Consider the following 23,968-nt stretch of genomic DNA (forward strand, 5'->3'; position numbering starts at 1 on the left):
TCTGCCGACGCTCCCGCCGCGGCCTCCACACTCACCTGTCAGCGCCGTCCCAGCCACAGCCGCCGCCGCCGCCACTGTCTGACCCCGGCCACGGGCTCCTCCGCCGCAGCCCTGGCTGCCCCCGGCGACCGCGCCACACGCGGGGACTGGGGCGAGAGGAAAGGGAGGGGAAGGGAAAGGGAAGGAAGAGGCGGAGCGGGCGGGCGCCGGGAAGGAGGGGGAGGGCAGGGTGGGGAGCGGCGCGGGTTGGCGGCGGCGGCGACAGCGGATTCTTCCCCTTTCGGGCCCGAAAATGTCTCAACCTCGACACTCCAATTCCCCAACGCTCCTTCCCGTTCGCATGAGAACACACAGCCTCCCACTTCCGGGACTCTGGCGGAAATCCCGCCTTCCCCTTCCCCTCCGCCCAGTTCCCCCTCTCACTCACCCACAGAGCCCAAGAGACTGGCGGGCTCGGAGGCCGGGAGAGCCTCACGTCATGCTGACGCGGCTCCCCAATTGGACGAGCCTCCCGCCCACCCCATTCCCCACTCCTCCCGCTACTCCGGCGCGCGTACCCTCCCGGTCCAGGCCTCTGATTGGTGCGGGTCAGCACGCTGCTGCTGCCGCGGCCACCGACGCCGCCGGCTCTGCGTAGCTACCGTGAGGCTGGGAGACGAGGCTAAGAGAAGTTTCCACCCTACCGGCTCTCAGCGGTGGGACTGGTCTCTCTCCCTCCTCTCCAACTCTGGGCGGCATTGAGGGGAGAGCACACGCCGGACGGGGTGGGAATTCTTCCGGCCTCTGGCCGACCACCCGGACAGCGGCGGTGTGCAGAGCCCAGACGTTTCTCCAGCAATTGCTGGGGCAATACCCGTGGGCCCGGGCTTCCGGCTGATCCCAGCTCCGGCGGCTCCGAGGCGGGCGATGCCAGGTATTACGGAAAAACGCAGCCAGCGTTGTGATCACTGCAATGGCCTCAAGTCTCCGAGCCCCGCATCCCCACCGTGGGGTCGCGGGCAGCCGCGCCCCACCAATGTCGGGGCCTCGCGAGCCTCGCGGAACCAGTGCCTTTACCCAGAACCAGCGGCTGAGCGAAGTGAGATGCACCCGGTATTCAGCAAACTAGAGATACGCAGGACTGAATCTGAGCTGTCAAAGAAGGGAGCTTCTTTATATTTATAGTGCGAAATGCAGTTGCTTTATTTGCTTTCTTACCTAGTTTAACTTCTCCCTTGAAACCGTCCTCGTCTCGTCAACCTCTAAAATGTTATCCCTTGTTTTGAGTGGTTACTTTTCACTAAAGTGATTAAATTGCCGAATAGTTTTCAGTTGGCCCCAACTTGTAAATTACCGGAATTCTTTGTCTTCCGCCCTAACGTGAATTGAGTTACCTGCTAACTGGGCCTGGATGCCTTTTGATCATAGAAATATAATATCCCTCAGACAATTAGGTCCTTAATGAGATAACAATGAAATCCTGCACGTTAGTAGGTGTTCAGTAAATGTTTAGCCCCTTTCTTCCTGAGGCTTGATTCAACAAAGTCTGTACCAACACTATCTTACTTTCCCAGTACAGTAGTCATCGTACTTGATAGTGACCCACATGCTATCCGTACATTTTTTTTTCCTCATTGGAGGCAGCTGTGAATAGAATATTGCTGATTGTTGGTTCATATTAAGGACCTACAAAACGGTTATCGCTCCAGCTATTAACTCTAAACCTCCCTGCAGTTTCCTGGTCCGGTATTAAACCACGGAATGGTGTTTTCAATGTCACACAGTTGCGTTCTTTGCGATTTAAGTGAAACTGTTACAGGGGCTGGCCTAGAAGATACAAATAACCTTCATCACCCCCAATCATTTTTATGGGGAAAAAACAAAGATAAACCAAAGAGAAAATATGTTATATTTCCTTTAAGCTTGCAGCCTAATTTCCTGTATACTTAGTCTGATTCATATATGTGTATGTACACACATTCTTATTCAAATATGTGAATTTTTCCAAATTTTAGGATTTTTCCCTGATTAAAAAGGCTTCTCTGGGTCATTATATCCATGCTTATCTGTGTACCTGTGCTTTTTTGTTGTTGTTGATGTTGTTCCTACTCACAATATTCAATTCTGTTTCAGAAAAAAGTCTTTGGGAAAAAGACTCCTAGAACTCCAGGTCTTGTGTGTATTGTGTATTTCCTTTAGTATTGAATATCTTTTGCTTTGTGATATGTTGTCACATTGTAACTTTAGGAAAAATTGCAAGTTAATTATTCTTGTAACATTGTTTTTAAAGATAATAAACAAAGAAGACAGGTTTTCTCCTCTACTATTGTACATGTTATTGTACATAATTCAGGAAAAATAGGATTTAAAGCTGGTTTTCCATGAGAACCCTCTCAATATGTTGCAGTATAATTGCTTAGCTGCCTCATTTGTGTTTACCTCCATTTGTAACCTTTCAGACTGTGGGTGTCTACTCTTTGTCCATGAAATCACTCATAGGCCCAGTGATATGGCATAAATTCGAAAGATTGGGAATTCTCCTCCAAAGTTGGTAAGTTAAACATTTATCTTTTTTTCTATCTATTTTGAGCTATACATTTTGATATACAGATAAGTGCATCCAACTTACAAAAGAAACTTATCTAAATAATTTGGAATACCTTATACTAAAATACTGAAATGGCATTCTATGATTTTTTTTTCTTGTTTCAAAAGAAATATCCATTTTTACTTTAGGATGTAAGGCTATAACATAAAAATAAACAACAGCAAACATTTTTATGGCATCTATATTTAGAAAGATAAGATCAATTTAAAATTTAATATGAATTTCTCAAACTAAGGTCACCCCCAACTTTTTACTGATTTCCCACATCAAATCATTAGAAATTCTGTCAGTTCTACATAAAAACTTCCTTCTCTCAGTCACCTCCTCTCCCCATAGGGTAGTTTAGCTTCCTCTTATTTCTTACCTGTTTTGCTTTAATAGCATCATAACCTGTCTTTCTGCAGTGTTTCCTTACACTGGTCCATCTTTTAGTGCTAACCAACATTTTCCTTAAAAATCTCATCATGATATTCCTTTAATTAAATGCCTTCTTCAATTGTTCCCTGTTGTCTTCCTAGAGAATAAAGTCCAAATTCTATTTAAGAAACTAGTCCTAGTCTGTCTTTGCCCAGCTCTTAACAATTCCTTTCCTACCACCCATCCAACTAGATACCCTAACCTTCCAATCACATTCATTTAACAAGCTTTTTCTTTTATGACATTGTGGTAATTGCTGGGTCTAGACTTGAATAAAACACAGGCTTTACACTCTCGGAATGTACAGTTTACTTAAAAGCAAATAAACCAGTAATTACCATAGTGTGTGATGTCCTATTAAAAAATAAAACAGAAGGAGCACTGGTCTCCTAGTTTTGTAGCTTGCTAAGTAAAGCATGGAATTTCTTTAGAATAGAATGTCTTTTTATTCCAGAATACTTTAGGTCCTTTATAGGTCCTTCACATATGCTATTCTCTTTGTCCTCCCTTTACTTCTACTTCTGGTAAAATCTTGTTTATTTTTCAGGTTACAGATCAAATGTCACCCAAGTACATATCCTTTTAGATAACTGGGCTTCTTTCTGAGTTTTGTTAGCACTCTGTTCATATCTCTAGTAAGGTATTCATAGCATTGTATTATAGTTTTCTATTTAAATGACTCTTACTCCAACCAAATGATCAGTTCCTCCAGGGTAGAGATGATCACAGTGTATCTGTTTACATTTTTTGTGACCCATGTAATCTTTTGAATTAACCAATGAAGAAAGCAAGGCATTATTCTGTTAGGAAAGGCCATTTTTCAGCTAGTATTCTGACAACATTCTTTTATTCTTCCAGCATTTTCTGTGCAAAATAAATTTACCTTCTCATGTCCATTGCATATATTATTGAAAATTACCTTACTTGTATATTAGCAAACTCAATGTATCTGTTTACATTTTTTGTGACCCATGTAATCTGTTGAATTAACCAATGAAGAAAGCAAGGCATTATTCTGTTAGGAAAGGCCATTTTTCAGCTAGTATTCTGACAACATTCTTTTATTCTTCCAGCATTTTCTGTGCAAAATAAATTTACCTTCTCATGTCCATTGCATATATTATTGAAAATTACCTTACTTGTGTATTAGCAAACTCAATTGAATGAGCCACACTGCTCAAAAATTCATTTCTAATAATTTAGAACTATTCATTTACCCATTAATTACTGTGTGTCAGGGACTGTGCAAAGTGCTGTGAACACAACAAAGGTCAAAATACATTTTCTGCCCTCAAGGAGTTTACAATCTAGTGGAAAAGCCAGACAAGAAATCTACAAGGTTAAAAATGAATAGTGTTATGGGGTTGTGTACCAGTTGCAAGTTCATGGGAGGGGCCCTTAACCCACTTTGGCAAGGAATCAGAAAATAATTAAACAAGGCTAAAGAGACAAAGAGTGGAGGGGCTGCTGACAAATCTTTCAGGAAGAAGGTTCCTACCTACCTGGTAAATCGGAAGGTCTGTGAGAGGTCAGGCCTGCTCAGAGAACAGGAAGTATTTTAACATGACAGCATAAAGTTAAGTTGGTGAGACTGCATGGAGGGCACAAGAAAGGTAAGCAAGGCAAGAACCTGAAGGGGTCTTGTAAGGCATTTAAGATGTTTGGATTTGATTATGAACCAAGATTTTATTATGAGTTAAAGAGGTATCCCATAAAAGTTTTTAAGTTGTGGTACAACTCCAGTTCCAGAAAGTCACAGTAATAGAAATGCAATAGACCAGAAATGGAATGGCTTTTACAAAGGGAATTTATTAAGTTACAAGTTTAAAGTTCAAAGGATGTAAAATGCCCAAACTAAGGCATTCAGAGAAACATACCTTGACTTAAGAAAGGGCTGATGACATTTGGGGTTTGTCTGTCAGAAAGGCACACAGCAATGTCTGCTAGCTTTCTCTCCCAGCCTCTCTGTCAAAAGGTTTCCCTGGGGACATTTTCCTACTGCATCTCCTAAGTTAGCTCTGAAACTTTTTCCAAAATGGTTCCCTCTTAAAGGACTCCAATAAGGATCCACCTTTGAATCGCTTAATCAAAAGGTACCACCCACAATTGGGTGGGTCACATCTCTGTGGAAACAACTTAAAAAAATCTCACCCAACAGTATTGAATCAAGATTTAAGAATATGGAACATGGCTTTTCTGGGGTACATAACAGTTTCAAACCTGTACACCATCTTAAGTAGTCTTCAATTATAGAAAAAAATGACTTCATTGTGCCTCCTGATAGAACACACTAAGAACACAGCAACAGCTTTGTGTGGGGGTATTTCTGCCAAAAATGTATAACCTGAGTAAAATCATTAGGCATGACCAGACAAACTCCAATTTAGGGAGTTCTGCCAAACAACTGGCCCATATTCTTTAAAAATATCAAGGTCATAAAAGACAGCGAAACGTTGAAAATTTTTTCCAAATTAAAGAAGTTTAAGGAGACATGAAAAGTAAATGTAGGGCGGGCCGCGGTGGCTCAGCGGGCAAAGTGCTTGCCTGCCATGCCGGAGGACCTCGGTTCGATTCCCGGCCCCAGCCCATGTAAAAAACAAACAAACAAACAAAATACAATAAAACAAGAAAATGTTTAAAGATGTTTCCTTTCCTTCCTTCTATCCTTCCTTCCTTCTCTCTGTCTTTAAAAAAAAAAAAAAAAAAAAAAAAGTAAATGTAATATGTAATCCTGAGTTAGACCCTAGATCAGGGGTAAAAATTTATTATAAAAGACATTACTGGAATCTGAATATGAGTTGTATATCTGTCTTATAATCAGGTTAAATTTTTTGAACTGGATAATTTTTATGTAAAAGAATGTCTTTGATCTTAGCAGATACAAAGTTGAGGTATTTAGGAATGAGGAGTCAAGACATCTGCAACTTTAAAATAGTTCAGTGAAATAGAGACATACAGTCATAGAAACAGTGTGACAAAATCTTTATTGGTAAATCTAGATGAAGGATATATATAAGTGGTTGCAACTTGTCTATAAATTTGAAACTCTAAAAGAAAATCACTTTTAGATAGATATATTGATACTGTTATGAATGACATGATACTATGTCTAGGATTTGCTTTAAAATAATCTAAAGGGGAGGAGTTTGGTACGAATATATAAGAAATAATGGAGCAAGCTGTTGTGTTGAAAATTGATAATGTTGGGTGATGGATACATGGGGGTTCATGAAACTATTCTTCCTGCTTTTGTATCTGTTTAAAATTCTCCATAATAAAATATTGTAGTGAGATGAAAGATTTTAATTTGCCATAAATATTCCTTGAAAATTTATTGCTCAACAGCAGTCAAAGAGAAGGGCTACATTTCCCAGGAGAATGCACATGCTTCTCCAAGGAACACAGGAGGCCTGGACAAAACCTATGGGCCTTGCAGTCAACTTAGAGCATCTTGGGAAACTGGGGGAAGGGGAAGGGTGAGTAGAGTTGTGTTGGCAAGTACTAGCCAAGGGGTGAGGAGTGCAGGGCTGAGGAAGGAGGATAAACTTGAGTATGGGCAGAGAGATAATGAAAGAACTATAGGCATGGGAGCATGCAGAAAAGATTTTGGGATTTGCATGAATGGAATTTTGGAAAGAGGGTACCATACCTAGAGAGTTTTTGAGAAACTTTCTTTTTGTGGTATGCTTGTAAAATTCTTGGGTTAGCTCCTTCATGAAAATTTACAGTAAAGACACAGGCTGGTCTTTCAAGGCTTCTGTAGTCAGATTTGTTTCCTTTGAAAGTAACTCCTTTTCTGGGCCCAGGCTGCCTGGGTTGCAGCTGACATTCATATTGTTTCCTGAGTGATATCCTCTGGGATATTTGACCGACAGAGTACCTATCTGCATATGGGAATAAAATTGTCACTTTAGATATGAGGAAAGAGTCTATTTTCACAATGCTTGCCTGCCTGATTACAGCTCTGATAATTAATGAGATGATACTTTGGAGAGACCACATAGTTTGAGATTAGATATTTTAGCCAGATAATCAGATTTAGGAAGTATTTTGTTAATTTCTTATAGCGAAAAAGCTTGAATCCCTTGAGACCTAGCAAAGTAAATGTGATTTATCTAAGCCAACATTCATGGGCACTCAACTTCTAAGACATGTGAGGCATTGCTTTAATGGGAAAAAAGGTTTATATCTAGATGTTGTTCTCTGTTCCCAAAGTTTTAGTCTAAGCATGTAAAGCGCTAAATATCCCTCTTACTTTCATCTCTACTTTACTCAACGTTCTCCCCTCTCCGCCCCCCATGCTGAAATTTGATTCCAGGGCCCCCTTTCAGCCACCAGCTCTTCAGGGCATTCTAGAATCACTGGAGCAAGAAGTGGTGCCAAGTCCCTTCCCATCCACTATACCAAGGTAAGAAACACAGAATATCCCTGAGAAGTATGGTTCTTCACTCCCTCTGAAGGCTTTCCTAATGAAGAGAATCGCTACCTCTACTTAAGAAATGGTACTCCTACTCAATACCTAGTAATCAAAGATGGGGGTGGCCATTTTATTTGCTAGTAATTTTTTTTATTATGCAAAAATAACATAAATACAAAAAAGCAATAAATTTCCCAGTACATTTTAACAGGTAATTGTACAACAGATTTTAAGATTTGGTATGGGTTACAGTTCCACGATTTTTCATTTTTTCTTCTAGCTGCTGTAAGACACTGAAGACCAAAAGAAATATCAATGTATTGATTTCAGCAGTCATATTCATTTGTTAAATCCTGTTTTCTCTATTTTATTCCTCTTCTTTTTTTGTGAAAAATAACAAATATACAAAAAAGCAATAAATTTCAAAGTACATTCCAACAATTAGTTGTAGAACAGATTTCAGAGTTTGTTATGGGTTACAATTCCAGAGTTTTGGGTTTTTATTTCTAGCTGCTCTGAAGTACTGGAGACTAAAAGAAATATCAATATGCTGATTCAGCACTCATACTCATTTGTTAAAGCCTAACTTCACAGTATAACTCCATCATCAGGTATTTGGACTATGGTCATTCTAACTTTTTCATGTTGGAAGGGGCTGTCAACAATATGGAATGGGGGGGTGGGTGGAACTAGCTGATGTTCTTGAAAAGCTGGCCTCTCTGCATTTGAAGACATATGTGGTCCAGGGATCCATCTGGAGGTTGTAGGTTTCTGGAAAGCTACCATAGTGCATGGTACTTTTGTAAAATCTTATATAATACCCTAGGTATTCTTCAGGACTGGCAGGAATGGTTTTGTTTGGGGTTTGGCAAGTTATTGTAGGTAGCAATGTCTAACTGAAGCTTGTTAAGAATGACCTCCAGAGTAGCCTCTTGACTCTATTTGAACTCTCTCAGCCACTGATACCTTATTTGTTACACTTATTTTCCCACTTTTGGTCAAGATGGCATTGTTGACCCCACGGTGCCAGGACCAGGCTCATCCCTAAGAGTCATCTCCCATGCTACCAGGGAGACTTTCATTCCTGAATGTCATGTCCCACATAGTGGAGAGAGCAATGGTTTCTCTTGCAGAGTTGGGCTTAGAGAGAGGCCACATCTGAGCAAAAAAAGAGGCCCTCCAGAAGTAACCCTTAGGCATACCTATAGGCAGGCTAAGCTTCTCCACTATATATATAAGTTTCAAAGAATAAGCCGCAAGATCAAGGGCTTCACCTATTGACCTGGGTGACTCCAATGTTTGACACAGTATCAAAGGTTTCCCCATAAAGGGTAAGGTTTAATAATTCCATATTTCTTCTCCCATCCCTCAAGGGACTTTGCCAATACTTTTTGAGTATCTATTTAATATATTCTAGGATGTATTCAGGCATTACATTAAGCTATGCAGGATTAAAGGCCTTCATTCTTATTCTGGGCTCCCTGTGTTTTGATTGTTTAAATGAGCTATCTAGACAGGTTGAGTTAGATTATGTGCTACAGAAAATTTAGATTCCAGACAAAATTTCCTTTGGTCTCAAAGAATAGGTGAGATTCTAAAATGTAGACAATGTCTTCCTTACCCCTGTGTTCTGAATTACCTCAATCCTGACCTGATCAGCTTCATTCGTATCTTTAAATACCAGGTTATAGATATATAAAACAGCCTCTCAAAATCCAGAAATAATAATTACCACTCTGGACTAATTCTGACTGCCATAAGAGCTTACAATCTAGGCCCCTGTTTTGTTATGAGCATTTTCTAAAGGAGACCATACAATAATTGCTCATTTGTTTTTGGCTTATTTTGCCTCACCAAATGTCTCACAGTTTCGTTTACAATGTTGCATGCCTCACAACTTTGATCCTTTTTGTAGCAGCACAGTATTCAACCATGTGTATACAGCATGGTTGGCCAATCTACCCAGTCAGTGCATCCTTCAGCCACCTGCATTCATTAGGCATCATGTATAATATCCAAAGTCCACAATCTACCAACATTCTCAATTTTAGATATTTCATTGTTGCCAAGAGAAAGGTAAAATAAACACACACTCACCAAATAGGAAATCTAAACCTCCCCTTAACTCTTGTCCCTCCTACCATTATTTACCCCTCATAATGCTGTGGTCCTGCTGATGTTTTCCTGTTTAACATAGTCCATAGTGTGCAATAGCAGTTTTCCCCCTATATCCTGAATTTAAAATATTCTACAAGAATCATACCTATGAAGTAGTTCATACAAGAACTTGTTTATATTTGTAGTGTTGATCCGTGGGATACACAGGTCTATATATCCCCTTTCATTCATGTTCACCTTCAATATGGTAATATTACTTATAAACACACTAGTTCAACCTCATTAGCTAACAGTTCACCCATCTCTAGCTTCTACATATCTCTAAGCCCCTATGTTCTATATTATAAGCCTCTGATTTTACCTTTACCATGGTCTTAAAGTGGAGTCATACAGTATCTATCCTTTTGTGTCTGGCTTATTTCACTCACCATTATGTCCTCAAGGCTCATCCATCTTGTCATGTGCTTCAGGACATCATTCATCTTACTGCTGCATAATATTCCACCGTATGTATATACCACATTTTGTTAATCCACTCCTCTGTTCATGGGCATTTGGATTATTTCCATCTTTTGGAGATTATGAATAATGCTGCTTTGAACTTCGGTGTGCAAATGTCTGTGTCACTGCTTTCAGCTTTTCTGGGAGTATATTAAGTAGTGCTATTGTTGGGTCATAGGGCAATTCAATATTTAGTTTTCTAAGGAACTGCCAAACTCTTCCATAGTAGCTGTACCATTATGCATTCCCACCAGCTGTGCATAAGTGTCCCAATTTCTGCACAGTCTTCTCCAACAACAAACAGTTTCCTGTTTGTTTAATAGCAGCCATTCTTGTAGGTGTGAGGTGGTATCTCATTGTAGTGTTGATCTGCATTTCCCTTATAGCCAGTGAAAATGAGCATCTCTTCATGTGCTTTTGAGCCATCTGTATTTGCTCTTCAGAAAAATGCCTATTCATATCTTTAGCCCATTTTATAATTGAGTTGTTTGTTCTTTTGTTGTTGAGTTGTATGATTTCCTTGTATATACAGGAAATCAAACCTTTGTCTGATAGGTGATTTCCAAATATTTTCTCCCACTGAGTTGGCTGCCTCTTCACCTTTTTGACAAAGTCTTTGAAGTGCAGAAGTATTTGATTTTGAGGAGTTCCCATTTACCTAGTTTTTCTTTTGTTACTTGTGCTTTGGGTATAAAATTTAGGAAGCTACCTCCTATTACTAGATCTTGAAGATGTTTCCCTACATTTTCTTCCAGGAGCTTTATGGTACTAATTCTTATATTTAGGTGTTTGTTCCACTTTGAGTTAACTTCTGTATAGGGTGTAATGTAAGGGTCCTCTTTCATTCTTTTGGCTATTGATATGTAGTTCTCCCATGCACATTTATTGAAAAGACTATTTTGTCCTAGTTCAGTGGATTTGGAGGCCTTGAATCAGTTGACCATAGATTTGGTGGTTTATTTCTGTACTCTCGATTAGATTCCATTAGTCAATACTTCTGTCTTTGTGCCAGTATCATGCTGTTTTGAACACAGTGGCTTTATACTAATTTTTTTTTTTGTATACTGTATGGCAGGGTCACATTTCATTATTATTATTATTATTATTTTTACATTTCATTATTTTGCCATGTGAGTATTCCATTATTGCTGCACCATTTTTTGAATTTTTATTGACTTGTTCTGTTGGTTTGTTTTGCTTGTTTGTTTGTTTCAGGAAGTACATGGTCTCCTGCATGGCAGGTGAGAATTCTACCACTGAACTACCCTTGCACCCCCTATATAAAATTTAAAATTGGAAAGTATTAATCTTCCCATTTTGTTCTTCTTTTTTTAGGATGCTTTTTAGCTATTCAGGGTCTCTTTCCCTTTGAGGCAAATTTGGTAACTAGCTTTTCCAAGTCTTCAGAGTAGGTTGTTGGTATTTTGACTGGAAATGCATTGAATCTGTAGATCAATTTAGGTAGAATTGACAACCATATTTAACCTTCCTATCCATGAGCAGAAACTGTCTTTCCACCTACCTAGATCTTCTTTGATTTCTTTTAGCAATGTTATATAGTTTTCGATATTCAAGTCCTTAATGTCCCTAGTTAAATTCATTCCTAGGTACTTGATTCTTTTAGTTGCTATTTGAAATGGAATTTTTTCCTTAACTGACTTCTTAGTTAGGTAATTGCTTGTGAATAGAAATGTTACTGATTTTTGCACATTAATTTTATATCCCACTACCTTGCTGAATTTTTTATTAGTTCAAGTAACTTTTTGTAGATTTCTCAGGATTTTTTAAGTATAGTATCATGTCATCTGCAAATAATGAAAGTTTTACTTCCTCCTTTCCAATTTGGTTGCCTTTTATTTCTTTTTCCTACCTGATTACTCTAGCTAGAGCTTCTGGTACAATGTTGAATAACAGCAGTGACAGAGGGCATCCTTGTATTGTTCCTAATCTTAGGGGGAAAGCTTTCAGTCTTTCTGCATTGAGTACAATGCTGGCTATCAGTTTTTCATATATGCCCTTTATCATTTTGAAGAAGTTACCTTTGATTCCTATGTTTTGAGGTGTTTTTATCAGAAAAGGATGTTGAATTTTGTCAAATGGTTTTTCAGCATCAATCAAGATGCTCATGTGATCTTTCCCTTTCTCTTGTTAATGTACAGTATTACATTAATTGATTTTCTTGTGTTGAACCTAAGAGCATTCCTGGTATAAACCCCACTTGGTTGTGGTGTATAATTCTTTTAATGTGTGGTTGGATTCGATTCGCTAGTATTTTCTTGAGGATTTTTGCATCTGTGTTCATTAAGGAGATTGGCCTGTAGTTTTCCTTTCTTATAGCATCTTTACTCGGTTTTGGTATTAAAATGATGTTAGGTTCATAAATTGAGTTATACAGTTTTCCTTTTTCTCTAGTTTTTTGGAAAAGTTTGAGCAGGATTGGTGTTAGCTCTTTTTGGAGTGTTTAATCAAATTCCCCTCAGAAGCCATCTGGCCCTGGGCTTTTCTTTGTAGGAATATTTTTTGTTGACGAATTGAGTCTCTTTACTTATGACTGTTTGTTGAGATCTTCTATTTTTCTTTCTGAGTCAATGTATCTTGTTTATGTGTTTCCAGGAATTTATCCACTTCATCTAAGTTGTCTAGTTTGTTGGCATAGAGTTGTTCATAGTATCATCTTATGATTTATTTCTTCAGGGTCTGTGGTAATGTACCCCTTCTCATTCCTGATTTTGTTCATTTGCATCCTTTTTTTTTTTTTTTTGCCAGCCTCACTAGTGGTCCATTAATTTTATTGATTTTCTCAAAGAACCAACTTTTGGTTTTATTGATTCTTTCTATTGTTCTTTTGTTCTCCCATTCATTTACCTCTGCTTTAATCTTTGTTATTTCTCTTCTCTTTTCTTTGGGGTTAGTTTGCTGTTCTTTCTCAAGTTCCTCCAGGTAAGCAGTTAAGTCCTTGATTTTTGCTCTTTCTTGCTATTTTTTTTCCCCATGGGCAGGCACTAGGAATCGAACCCAGGTTTCCAGTATGGCAGGTGAGAACTCTGCCACTGAGCCACCATTCCCCACCCTCTTTCTTGTTTTTTAATATAGGTATTGAGCACAATAAATTTCCCTCACAGCACAGTCTTTGCTTCATCCCGTAAGTTCTGATTTGTTGTATTCTTGTTTTCATTCTCTCCAAAAATCTACTGATTTCTCTAGCAATTTCTTCTTGGTTGTCTAAGAGTGTGTTATTTAATCTCCATATATTTTTTGAGAGTTTTCATTCTTTGGTGGTTATTGATAATCAGCTTCATTCCATTGTGATGAGAGAAAGTGCTTTGAATAATTTCAATGTTTTTAAATTTATAAAGACCTATTTTGTGTCCCAGCATATGATCTATTCTGGAGAATGTTCCATGAGCATAGAGAAAAATGTGTATCCTTGTGTTTTGTGGTGTAATGACCTATATATGTCTGTTAGGTCTAATTCATTTATCAAGTTGTTTAAGTTCTCTGTTTGTTATCGATTTTCTGTCTGGTTGTTCTGTCTATAGAGGAGAGTAGTGTATTAAAGTTTCCTACTATTGTTATTGCAACATCTGTTGCTGCCTTCAGTTTTGCCAATGTCTGCCTCATATACTTTGGAGTTCCTTGATTGGGAGCATAAACACTTATGATTGTTATTTCTTCTTGGTGAATTGTCCCTTTCATTAATATATAGTGTCCTTCTTTTGCTCTTATGATGTCTTTACATTTAAAGTCTGTTTTGTCTGATAGTAATATAGCTGCTCCTGCTTTCTTCTGGTTACAACTTGCATGGAACATCTTTTTCTATCCTTTCACTTTCAAGCTATTTGTATCCTTGTGTCTAAAATGAGTCTCTTTTAAGCCAGCATTTAGCTGGATTATATTTCTTAATCCATTCTGCCAATCTGAATCTTTTAATTGGTAAGTTTAGTCCGTTAAAGTTCCAAGTGATTATTGAAAAGGTGTTTCTTGAATCAACTTACTCATACTCTTCAATTCTGTGCCCTCCTCCAGATCTCCTCTCCTGTCTTTTTTTTTCAATTGGCAGAACTCCCTTTAGTATTTTTTGTAGAGCTGGTCTCTTATTGACAGATTCTTTCGGGATTTGTTTTTACCGTGACATTTTAATCTTTCCCTCAGTTTTCAAGGACAGTTTGTCTGGGTACAGAATTCTTGGCTGAAAGTCTTTCTCTTCAGGATCTTAAATATATCATACCACTGCCTTCTTGCCTCCATAGTGTCAAACGAGTAGTCTGAACTCTGTCTTATGTGGTTTCCCTTATATGTAGTAGATTGTTTTTTTCTTGCCTCTTTCAGGATTTTCTGCTTCTGTTCAACATTTGACAAACTGATTAGAATGTGTCTTGGGGAAGGCCTATTTGGATTAATTCTTTTTGAAGTTCATTGGGCTTCTTTGGTTTGCATATTCATGTCCTTCATAAGAGTTGAGAAGTTCCCCCCCTTATATCCTCAACTAATCTTCCTGTCTCCTTCTGGGACACCAGTGATTCTTATATTTGTGCACTCTGTTTTGCCTTTCATTTCCCTGGGATCTAATTCAAATTTTTCCATCTTTTTTGCCATTTGCTCTTTTTTGTGTTTGAAATCAGTTGTCCTGTCCTCTAGTCCACTTATTCTTCCTTCTGCCTCTTCAAATCTGCTGTTGTGTGTCTCGAGTATATTTTTTATTTGGTTTACTGCAGCTTTAATCTCTGTGATAATCTGCTATTTTTTTATTTCACATTCCTCTTTATGTTCTTCTAGTGTCTTCTTGATCTCCTTTATGTAATTAGCCATCTCATTTATTTTATTTAGTAGAGTTATATGAACATCTTCAATTAGTTGTTCTAAAGTCTGTGTCTCCTTCAATGTTTTAATTTGGACTTTAGACTAGGCTATATCTGTCTACATCATGGTATGCTTATTGAACTTCTGTTGTCTTCAAGGCATGTAAATATCTTTATGGGTTTACTTTGTAAGTTGATTTTCTTCAGTAGTCTAAAGCTTTGTATTTGCAGGATGGATCTGGAGCAGGATGTGGGGTATGGGGTGGGGCTCAATAGTGCAGGGATGTGTTGCAGCATAGATATAGGCACAGGTTGCGAATGTTACACTGGTGCCTAGGAGCATGGGGTGTGGTTCACGGGGTTGTGGAGATGCGCCATGGGAGCTGATAGTATGGGATGCAGCTCAGGCAGACTTTCTAGTCCCTGTCTCCCCGTCCGTGCACTCCTGAGGGTTTTGGGCTTCCACTTGGAAAGGGGTATGTTAAGCTGTTTGCACCAGCCAGTGTAGTCTCTGGCTCTGTGCATCTCAGTTCTTCAGCTTTTGCAACCAGGACCTCCACAGCCCAAAGGGTCCAAAAGAGCAAGGAAGAGATTCCATTTGGCCAGTCTCAGAGGGAGGCCAAACTGCTCAGGTCAGTGTGAGTGGATGGCAGCTCCATACACCCCACTTGGAGGGGACAGACCTATGTGCTAGTCATTTTGAGTTTATGGAGTCTAGGAAAGGAACTCTGAATAATAATAGGTTCCATTTTTAGATATTAACTATAGTCACCTGTTGGGCCCTCAAATGTTCTGCTCTCTGAGTATGAAACCAACTGTAGTTTCCTGAACAGGCTGTGCCATTTCACATTTATTTACCTTTTCCCAAATTGTTTCCTTTACTGGATTGCTCTACTCTTCCTTCTTTGCCAGTTCTCTTTTACTTCTTTCAAGACTTAATTCAGATGCTATTACCTCCTCTGGCAGTTTTGGCTAAAAATACTTGCCCAATCCCAATTCTAGGCTGGGTTAGGAGTCCTTTCCTTGTTATCTTGTGATCTTGTGGTAAAGTGTGTACCTTTACCACAGCACTTACTGCTTGTATAGAAGCTTCAAATTAGGTGTGTGCGTGTGTGTGTGTGTTTAAAATCTTGACTAGTGATTGTTAAATGTTTGCTGAACTGAAATCACCCCAATATTATTAGCTCATCCACCAGCCTCTAATAGGTTTCTGTGAATTCTTGGTGAGGTCTTTTACACCATTCCTCAAAAAGTACAATTCTAACAAATCTAATTTTAGCCTTTACCTCATGCAGAAACATCACCATGTAAATCATTACACCTGCTACTGGGTTGATAATTACACTGTATCACAAGTTTGTGTCCTATACAAGTCATTTCAAAATATGTTGCCTCATTTTGCTTGTAAAGTGGCAAGCATTTTGGTAGAATATTTAAAACGCTTATGTTGACATAAGTAGATGTTAATAATAAAGAACAGCCTTAGGGCTAAATCTTCAGAATAGGATATCTGCCTAGGTAATGGCCTATAATTAGTCATCATATATGTGAAATAAGACATTAGATTAAAGTAATCAAATTACTATTACCACTTTAATATTAAGAAATTCTGAATTTGTTAATGAATCCTTAATTCCTTTATTTGCATATTCAAATGTGATACATAGCTTTAGGATTACTAAATCATTGTATTTGAGACCTCAGAAATAATTACTTGGCTGCTCTAATTTGCCCTAGGTAGTTTCCATTTTGAGATGTTTTAGAAGGGAGGGGAAAATGCCATGCCACCCCATGGCAGTAGAAAGACAGAGTTAGAATCTGAAGGTTCAAGGTTTGTACAACCAAGAAAATATATCAAATTTTCTTATTTTTATCCTTGTTTAAAAAAGAAAGCTAGAAACTTGTATGGGATTTAGGTATTTAGTGGACTCAGAGTTTCATTCAATCAAAATTTTATCCCTAGCTTTGCGTATTCAAGAATTCAGTTTCATTAGCAAGGCTTATAAAAATAAGAATTGGTTCCCAAACAAACATTTTATCCTTCTTCGGGTTTTAAACCGTTTTTATCTAAACTCCTTAGGGCTGCATTTTATTAATCACTGCATTCCTGTCTCTCATTGCCGTCTCTGCATGGACTTCTCCACATAAGCACTAACAGTGTACTCTGCACATAGCAGGGACTGAGAAAATGTGAGTGACTCCAAAATTCCCATTTCTGGATTCCATGGTGACAACTGTTTTTGTTTCTCTGTTTTGACAACATGTTTATACCTTAGGTGCCATATAGTATAGTTCAGTAAATTTTGATTTTCCATACATCAATTATGTTCTAATCATGCTTTCCTCTGGATATAGTCACTTTGTGTAAGCTTAAGAAACACTGTTTCCTTGGTCCAATTTGTGAAACACTTGAGTCACATTAGTAACACATTGATACTTACCACAGTCAGTGTTTCCTCTGTAGAGTACTAATCTAAACCAATTTGTATTCAGTCTTTTCACCTTGAATTTCAAAGGATAATATTTTAGGACCATATCCCCAATTCTGGGTGTTACCCTTTTTGAGACTTACAATCTCCATGCATTTGTTATATGAACTAAATATGCAACATATACACAAAGACAAATATGTATTCAAAATTTTTCGTTATGTCAAATATCTAGATGTATCATTTCTTTTAGAAGTATTTCTTTATATTTCAAAATATTTTGTCTTTAGAGTACTTCTTTAACTCTCAAGCTCCATAGAAATCATATACTAGCAAATTATCTATTATTTTACTTATGGGGAAAGTGAGCTAAAGCACGGTTTTCATGCTTCTTTTTTTAACCATGACCCATGGCAAGAAACGTGTTTACATTATAACACACACACATACATATGCACATAACTGAAGCAAAATTTCTGATGTAATATTTACTTTATGCAATTTGCTCTAATTTCTATTCTTTTTTTATCATTCTTGTTGCAATCCTTTAAATTGATTTTATGATTCACTGACAGTCATAATCTGCAACTGGAAAAATGCTAAGCTGAAGGGTGAGAAAGTTGAAGATTATTTTTATGATATTCACAACGCTCACTAAGGTATTTGGTTTTCCAAAGGATTTAAAATAGTGTAATTTATAAAGAGTGAACAAAACCAAGCTAATTATTTCTCTGTCTATCTTTGTCTATAATTCACTATTTCTGAAGGTAGAGTTTGGAACCATATTTAGAAATATTATAGGTAATAACAGATAAGTAAATTAGATCTTAATTTGCGAATCTTTTCTTCCTTAATTTGAAATGTATAAGTATGTGACTTGATATTTCTCTCTTTAATTTTAGGGAGAAATGCTTTTAGGGTCACATATGTGAACTGGCTGAGATGAAGTAATAGGGAGTGATGTGTCTGTGGCTAAATAAGGAATAAATACTCAACCTGAAGGCACTCACATTCGTTTAAAAAGCAAATCCTCAAAGTGCTGTGCAGACAAAGGGTTTTATTTGAGCCACAGTCCTGAGTTTGAGATCTTTGTACAGGTAGTTGTTTCAAGAAGTTTGGCCATATGTATGAAACTAGAAGGAAAGATAGAGGATAAAGACTGAGGTATAATTTAGGAATACCTAGAGTGGACAATGATAGTGATTAAATGTACAAATAAAAAAACATTTTTTTTATTTGAACAAATTGAATGTCAACATTGTGAGGTGTTGAAAATTGATGGTATACCAGAAAAAATACAATCAATGGTAGCTAGGGTCTGTACTCAGCAGTAACACTGTAATATGCTTCCACTGAATGTAACAAAGGAATTATGCCAAAACTAAATGTCAGCAGGCAAAGGAACATGAGAGAGGGGTATGGATTCTTTGTGGAAGTAAAAGGAATGTTTTCATATAGATTATGGTGGTGAAGGCATGTCTATAGACTTAGGCTGGATTATATGATGTGCTAATAGAACTGTTTAAAAGTGAACAGAGAGAAACAAGTACTAGGGAAAATTCAGAGAAAGAGATGTACCTATTCATTGTCAGTAGGGAAGCTGAGAGGTACAGTTCTTTGGAAAGCAGTGTGGTGGTTCCACAGGAGGCTAGGGGTGGGATTGCCATATGATCCTGCAACCCCTTGCTCAATATATACCTGGAGGAACTGAGTTTGGAGACAATGAATGAATATTTGCACACTGGTGTTTACGGTGACAGTGTTCACAATTCATAATGGATGGAGGTGTCCTAAGGGTACAATGACTGAGGAATGGAAGGAGGAACTATGGTGCATACATACAATGGACTACTGAGCAGCCTCAAGAAAGAATGAAGTTGTGAGGCATGCAACTAAGTGAATGAATCTTAAGGACTGTATGTTGAGTGAAATGTCAGAAACAAAAAGACAAATATTATCAATCCTCACTCATATGGACTAACTATAATATAGAAAGTCGGTGAACTCAAGTCAAGAGCATGGGTTATCAGGTTGGGGCCTATTATAGAGGGTCCTAGATTGTAAGCTCTTATAGCAGTCATATATATTCAGGAGTTGTAACTATTATTTCTAAATTCTGAGGTACTGAGGTGTTTCTATATAACCTGGTCATTCCCCAAAACTGAGTATTTATGTTACACCTGAGACTCAGAGTTAGAGCTCTGAAGCTATGAAAGTCAACAGTACCCCATATAGGAACTGTTTCAAACATCGAAGAAGGGATCCAACTTCAATTAGAGATATGAATGAAGGTGATCTGGATAGGACTAAGGTAGATCAGAATACAGGGTAGAGGGTGATATCACCACGTTTTAAAACTTCTGTGTGAGGCCAAAGGGAGAAATGTTTATTTGGTGTAAAATAGATATTTTGAGTAGCCCATTACCTAATTTAACTTGTATGGTCAATTTAGTTGAACACCATAAGTACATGGAATCTTGAATAGGGCATAAGATTTTGTTGGTTTGTTCAGGTTAGTATGATGCCCTGATATATACCAGAGTAATTTGGGCAGTGAATAAAGAAGTATTTGCAAAGTCCCCTTGGGGGAATGGGGAGAAAGGGGGGAATGGGGAGAAAGGGAGAATATTCAGCTTCCCCATTTGGAGAATTTCTGATATTCTCACAATCAGTAGGGACAACCAAATCAATAGGCTGAGCCCTCAATCTTGAAGTTCACTCCTATGAAACTTATTTCTGCAAAAGTTAGGCTAAAATTAGGCCTAAGAGTCACCCCCGGAGAACCTCTTTTGTTGCTCAGATGTGGCCCCTCTCTCTTACGCCAACTCAGCAGGTGAGCTCACTGACCTCCCCTCTACATGAGACATGACTTCCAGGGTTGTAAATCTCCCTGGCAATGTGCAACAGAACTTCTGGGATGAGCCAGGACCCAGCATGATGGGATTGAAAAGGCTTTCTTGACCAAAAAGGGAATGAGAAATGAGACAAAATAAAGTTTCATTGGCTGAGAGTTTTCAAACAGTTGAGAGGTTATTCTGGAGGTTATTCATATGCATTATATAGATGTCCCTTTGTAGTTTATGGTGTGTTGGAGTGCTGGAGGGAAGTGCCTGAAACTGTTGAACTGTGTTCCAGTAGCCTTGATTCTTGAAGACAATTGTATAAATAGAAGTTTTACAATGTGACATGTGATTGTGAAAACCTTGTGTTTGATACTCCTTTTATCCAGGGTGTGAACAGATGAGTAAAAACATATGGAGAAAAATAAATAAGTAATGGGGGTTCAAAGGGTAAAATAAATTGTATAGTTGGAAATACTCGTGGTCAATGAGAGGGAGGGGTATGGGACGTATGAGTCTTTTCTTTTTATTTTGTCTTCTGGAGTGATGCTAATGTTTAAAAAATGATCATGGTGATGAATACACAACTATGTGATGATACTGTGAGACACTGATTATATGCCATGTATGGAATGTATGTGTGTGAAGAGGTCAATAAAAATATTTTTTAAAAACGAAGAATAAATGTTGAATGTTTTATTAATTGTCTTTTCAACATTAGAATAATCATATGATTTTTTCTTTATAGATATAATTTAGTGATGTATGTTAACAGTTTTCCTAAAATTGACGCATCCTTGCAACCCCCCAAAAAATACACACATGCACATTTGGTCATAATATGTTAATCATTTAATACACTGCTGGATTCTGTTCAATATGTTTTAGTTAGGAATTGTACTTCTATCTTCTAAAATAGCATTATTTCTTTTTTTGTTTTTGGCACACTTTCATTAGGTTTTGGAATAAATGTTTTGCTTACTTCACACACACACACACACACACACACACACACACACACAACACAAAAGAAGCAGTTTGGCCATGAAGGCCATAAAGACCATGAAGGAAATGGTAGTACTGAGGAGTGAACATGGGGTGAAAAGAGATTATTAAGATGGGAAAGAATTCAGTATATAAAATAATAATATGGAAAACATTACAACAGTACACAAAACTGTAATGATTCTGTTTGGATCTAATTTGCCGAGCTTAAGTAATATTAATATAGATGAAAGTGTTATTTGGAATTTTTACCAATATTATATTCCTTTACAGCATTTTTTTCAGAAGTCCAAATCCTTTTATATAATAATTGTAATTATAAATACCATTTATTTATCATTTTGAATTTACATTTCACATGCACTATCTTATATCTCTAAAATACAAGATGGCACAAAGATAGACATATTGATGAATGGAATTGAATTGAGAGTTTGAAAGTGGACTGACAGATCTAGTGGTTCAATTATCTTTGACAATGCCCCTAAATCCACTTAATTGGGACAGAATAGTCTTTTCAATAAATGGAGCTGGGAGAACTGGATATCCATAGCCAAAGGAATGAAAGAGGACCCCTATCCTACACCCTATACAGAAATTAACTAATAGTGGAACAAAGATATAAATAAAAGAACTAGTACCATAAAACTTCTAGAAGACATTATAGGGAAACATCTTAAAGACCTAATAATAGGAGGTAGGTTCCTAGACCTTACACCCAAAGCACAAGCAGTGAAAGAAAAAAATTGATAAATAACTCTTCAAAATCAAAAGTTTCTCTGCTTTAAAGGAGTTTGTGGAAAAGGTGAAAAGTCACCTTAATAGGAGTCACTTAATAGGAGACTTAAAAGTCACTTAATAGGAGAAAATACTTGGAAACCATATATCTGACAAGGGTTTAATATCCAGTATATATATAAAAAATCATGCAACTCAACAACAAAAGAACAAACAACTCAATTGTAAAATGGACAAAAGGGATAAATGGACATTTTTCCAAAGAGGAAATACAAATGGCCAAAAAGCACATGTTCATCTTCATTAGCTATAAGGGAAATGCAAATCAAAACCACGAGATATCATCTCATACCTGCAAGAATGGCTGCCATTAAACAAAAAGAAAACTACAAATGTTACAGAGCCTGTGGAGACTTATTCACTGCTGATGGAAAAGTAGAATGATACAGCCTCTGTGGAAGATAGTTTGGTGGTTCCTCAGAAAAATAAATATTGAGTTGCCCTATGACACAACAATACCACTACTTGGTATATACCCAGCAGAGATGAAAGCAGTGATGTGAACAAACATTTGCACACCAATGTTCATAGTGGCATTATTCACAATTGCCAAAAGGTGGAAACAACCCAAATGTCCAACGATGGACAAGTAGATAAACAAAATGTGGTATATACAACGATGGAATATTATGCAGCAATAAGAAGCAATGAGATCCTGACGCATGTGACAACATGGATGAACCTTGAGAACATAATAATGAGCAATATAAGCCAGACAAAAGGATAGACACTGTATGATTTCACTAATTTAAACCCCCTGGGAAGTGTAAACTCAGAACCTTAAACAGTAGAATATAGGGGACCTAGAGAAAGAAGCTAGAGAAGGGGCAATGGTTATGTAATTTGTACAGACTAGTTAACGAGATTGAACTTAAAAGTATGGGAATGGATAGAAGTGATGGTACTTCCTAAGTGGGTTTATAAGTAATAGTGTCATATTAAAGGTGAATATGATTGAAAGGGGGTAATTTAGACCTATGGACCTCACCAATTAGCACCACAAATATTGAAAAGTTCTTGCATGAACTACTTCAAATGTATGACACTTGTACAAAGAGTTAATAGAGAAGTATTTAGGAGAAACTACTTATTGCATGCTATGATCTATATTTAACAGGAATACATTACTAGTACTACAACAATACTAGGGGTGAATCGTTGGGGGTGGAACAAGACTTAAGAGGAGTTTTGGATCTTCTTTTTGGTGTGGGTGTATCTGTCTGTGATTTTTCTCTTTGGGGCAATGAAGCATCTAAAACTGAGAGTGATGATGATTGTACAATAAGTAAGGATACTGTGAAACATTAATTGTTTATTTTGGATGGAATATGTGCTATCTGAATGTATCTCAACAAAATCTGCTGATTCAAAATAAATAAACAGAAATATTCAAGTGCTAGAGACAATGTAGAGAGAAAGATATACCTATTTAATGTTGGTAGGGTAGCAGAATGGTGCAGCACCTTCGAGGATAATATAATGAATCCACAGGAGGCTAAATATAGGGTTGCTATATGATTAGGCACACCTGTTACTGGGAATATACTCAAGAGAAATGAAAGCATTTATCAAATCAATGTTTGCACATTGATATTTATGGTGACATTATTCATGATACCCAGTGGATGGAGGTGGCCAAAGAGCACAGTTGAGAAGCAGAGGTGAACTGTGATGTATACATATGATGGAATATTGTGTGGCTACAGAAAAGCATGCAATGAAATGAATGAACCCTGAGGACATTATGTTAAGCAAAATAAGCCAAAAGCAAAAGGACAAATATTGTATGGTCTTTTTTAGAAAATACTTATAAGAAAACTGGGGCCTAGACTGTAAACTCTTTGTGCAGTAACATATATTCCCTAGCTTTAAGTGCTATTTTTAAATTCTGAGATGCTGTACTATATGTGCATAACCTGGTACTTTCCTGGAACTTTGGGTATCTGTGCAACACCTAAGATGCAGAGTTGAAGTTCTGTAGCTTTGAAAGTCAGCATTTGTACATACAGCAACTGTTAAAGAAGTTGGAAAAGGGATCAGGTTTCAATTAGATATAA

The 23,968-nt window shown here is 37.6% G+C and overlaps 1 protein-coding gene and 1 long non-coding RNA gene across 7 annotated transcripts in view; one reads left to right on the forward strand and one right to left on the reverse strand.

The window, feature by feature from the left end:
- LARP4B (La ribonucleoprotein 4B) overlaps positions 1-370 on the reverse strand; it is a 115,274-nt gene extending 114,904 nt beyond the window's left edge. For both annotated transcript variants that reach the window (XM_077151717.1, XM_077151702.1), the window contains exon 1: positions 36-370. The gene's annotated coding sequence lies outside the window, so the exon portion shown is untranslated. The remainder of the gene's footprint in view (positions 1-35) is intronic.
- Positions 371-569: 199 nt separating this feature from the next.
- The window catches only part of LOC143675576 (uncharacterized), a 173,647-nt gene continuing 150,248 nt past the window's right edge, over positions 570-23,968 (forward strand). For 2 of the 5 annotated variants that reach the window (XR_013171661.1, XR_013171657.1), the window contains exons 1-3: positions 570-913; positions 2,439-2,530; positions 7,323-7,412. This is a non-coding gene — a long non-coding RNA (uncharacterized LOC143675576). Of the gene's footprint in view, positions 914-2,438; positions 4,618-7,322; positions 7,413-23,968 lie in introns of all 5 variants that reach the window. The other 3 variants (XR_013171659.1, XR_013171658.1, XR_013171664.1) reach the window with 3 other exon arrangements.

Source organism: Tamandua tetradactyla, chromosome 1 (genome assembly GCF_023851605.1).
Source record: "Tamandua tetradactyla isolate mTamTet1 chromosome 1, mTamTet1.pri, whole genome shotgun sequence".
Taxonomy (NCBI): Eukaryota; Metazoa; Chordata; class Mammalia; order Pilosa; family Myrmecophagidae; genus Tamandua; species Tamandua tetradactyla.